General features: G+C 34.2%; 1 long non-coding RNA gene across 1 annotated transcript; it reads right to left on the bottom strand.

Annotated features, from left to right (window-relative positions):
* Positions 1–235: 235 nt before the first annotated feature.
* Positions 236–2,681, bottom strand: LOC112771613 (uncharacterized). Its single transcript, XR_003187126.2, has 4 exons — positions 2,384–2,681; positions 1,735–1,935; positions 1,297–1,336; positions 236–476 (listed from the first exon to the last, which is right to left on the bottom strand). It is a non-coding gene; the product is annotated as an uncharacterized lncRNA (long non-coding RNA).
* Between the last annotated feature and the right edge of the window lie 273 nt (positions 2,682–2,954).

Below are 2,954 nucleotides of genomic sequence, written 5' to 3'. Positions count from 1 at the left end.
GTAAATTTCTTAAAATTTTTTTCTACAACAGAAAACATAAAGAAGAAGATCTATGAAGTTCACAGTGCATGTAATACCAAGAGAAAATAAGTATTCACATGATTTTACTCAATCCTATAATTACGAAGAAATTCAGTGAAGAACTTACTCAATTTCTTCTAATAATCCAATTTCTGACCTAAAAATAAATTGAACAAGGAAAAAAATTCAAAACCTAGCATTAAATAAAATAAGTAGCAGAAGTTAGCACAGAAAAATCAAAACCTGGAATTAAACAAAATAAGGTCAATGAGGAGAAGAGAAGCTCGAAGAACCGAAACTAATAGAATACCTCGTAGAGCGCATCAATGGAAGCAAATATGCCATCGGAGGAGAAGCATTGATGGAGGTGACATCAACGGAGGGGAGAATCGTTGATGGAGGAGAGATCGATGGAGGAGAAGCTCGCAGAGCAGCAGCGATATCGTTTTCAAGTTCTGCCACACCAACACAACTCTTACATACACAGACGCACTATACTACTCTCACTCTCATTTGCAATTAGACATGGATCAGAGAAGTTGAATTTTTTAAAACTGATTTAAAACATAATGGCGGTCAAAACCGCCAAAATTGCCGCTAACTAAAGTTGAATTGTGGTAGCCACATAAACTACCGTAATTCATAGATATTATGGCATTTTTATGAGAATGCCTTAATTTTAATATCGTTTTATAACATTTTTTTGTAGTGGACTAGGAGTTGGAGTAAATTCTGAGGGTGATGAAGGAGACGGTCTAAAAGCCAGTAAATTATTTAAACAAACACAACAAATAACCCTGATAGAGTGGCATTTTTAAACTTGATTACACATAATCTTTAACCACTAAATTATAGTTTATTTTTTGCTTTTGTATTATATATATATATATATATATATATATATGGCAGCAAGACGCTAGTAATAATGATGATGATGCCATATTACATTTTCAAAGAATGCATACATATGTTAGTGAGATTATCAGATCAGATCAGCAACCTTATTTATCAGATCAGTAACAACACGTTCAAATTATAGTCCATAAGTAAAATCAAAGAAAAGATGCTAGTGAGAGAAAAATGAAAGCATTGAGAAACCTAAAGATCATGGAGCTTGACTCTAGCAGCAACGAAAACCAAATGGTTTTCTTACATATTCATTTAGGAAATATTACAGTAAGAGGATTCATAGTATGCAGTGCACTATTAGAAATTTGACACCGTTCTTAACAAAACACAAAACCTTATACGAATAAAATAGATCTACTTGTTCACCTTTCTTTCAACTTCGGATCATGTATTCTTGGGCAAGGTCCTGCAGCAATTTTATGCAAATATAAATGAAAATCAAATAAGTAATAAATAAAATATTACAAGCAAATAAAATCCATAAAGAAATGGCACAACAGCACACAAGGATCCTGCTTGGTGGGCTCTAGGGAGAATGTACACAGCCTTATATTTAAAATCATTCAAAACTAATAAGTAAACTTGTGCTTTAATTAAATTTGGAGTAAACTTCATATTAGTTTTGATTAGTTATCCTCTCAAATTGTTTGAATTTCAGTTTTCTTCATGGCATAGATTCTAACAAAGAGCTGAATTTGTTTCATAGCTACAACGACAATAATGAAAAGTATGCCACCAAACAAGGAGATTAAAATTTATTAATATCATACTGCCAGAGACAAAAGGAAAATGGAGATTAGCTACCTTCCATTTAGATCCCCACACCATATCAAAGGCTTGTCTGAATTTTGTGTAACAAATTCTAGAATCCTTTTGTCTCATTTTCTTCTCCTTTGAAATAAGTTTGGTTCCTCTTCCACCCATTATTTGGAACATATGTATTCAACAATCGAAGGGTTTCAAATTCAACCAAGATTACTCTGCCATCTAGTTCATGCTTTGAAGCTGGCAGCAAAAAAGTTTTCCATAAACTTTAAAGAAAACTTATTGGTTAGAATATAAAATATAAAATATAAATAATACAATAGTTTAGAAAATAATTGTAAAATCTCACATTCTACAAATAATTCAGTCACATAAGATCATGAAGGAGAGATTAAACCACTAATTTAGAAGTACAACAAAAGCTGATATATAAAACCACCAATTTAGATACATTAACCATCACACACACATAAAAACAAACACATGGTGCTCAAAACTCAAAATAAGCTACAATTTCTATCTCTCAGCCCTAACAATCATACAATTAAGATGTCATGCTTAAATTTTAATTATTAATCAAATTGAACAAAGAACAAATATATAGTAATTAATTATATTATCATACCACAAAATAAAAATAAAAAATTAAAGAAGGGACAAGAGAAAGGACGAGAGAGATCTATAATACTTATAGAAGAACTGAGGAAGTATGGGAGAGTTGTGCTGTTCTGCTTGTGATGGCTTGGATTTTAGAGATCTTCAATAGAGAGATGTCACCAGAGAAGACGCTGAGGAGGCGCTGAGGATTTTGGTGGAAAAGGCGCATAACTAGGACGGAAGGAGAGGAAGCTGGAGGTGATGTCACCGGAGGAGATTACCACGGGAGGAGATGTCGCCGAAGGAGGTCGTCGCCGGAGAAGATCCGAGATCTGAAAGAAGATCCGAGATCGTCGCACTAGCTAGGGACAGTGACCATGGGAAACAACTTCGACAAGGAAAGAAGGAGTGTGTGGCTTGGAACTTTTGACAGTGAAGACGAAGCGGAGTGGTAGCGATGGATTGAGATGACGACGAGGGAGAGATAGAAGCGAGATTGAGCCAGCCGTTTAACGTATATTTACAGTGTTCAGTTAGGGATTGTTTTTTTCATTTATATATGTGGGATAATGGCGGTTTAAAACCGCCATAATCACTAGAACCGCCACCAAATAGAAAGTCAGTTACGGCAGCAACAAAAAATGTCATAATGTTTGGATATT

Source organism: Arachis hypogaea, chromosome 18, assembly GCF_003086295.3.
Source record: "Arachis hypogaea cultivar Tifrunner chromosome 18, arahy.Tifrunner.gnm2.J5K5, whole genome shotgun sequence".
Lineage (NCBI taxonomy): Eukaryota > Viridiplantae > Streptophyta > Magnoliopsida > Fabales > Fabaceae > Arachis > Arachis hypogaea.
The sequence above is the reverse complement of the archived record's forward strand: the minus strand, read 5'-3'. Positions and strand labels throughout refer to the sequence as shown.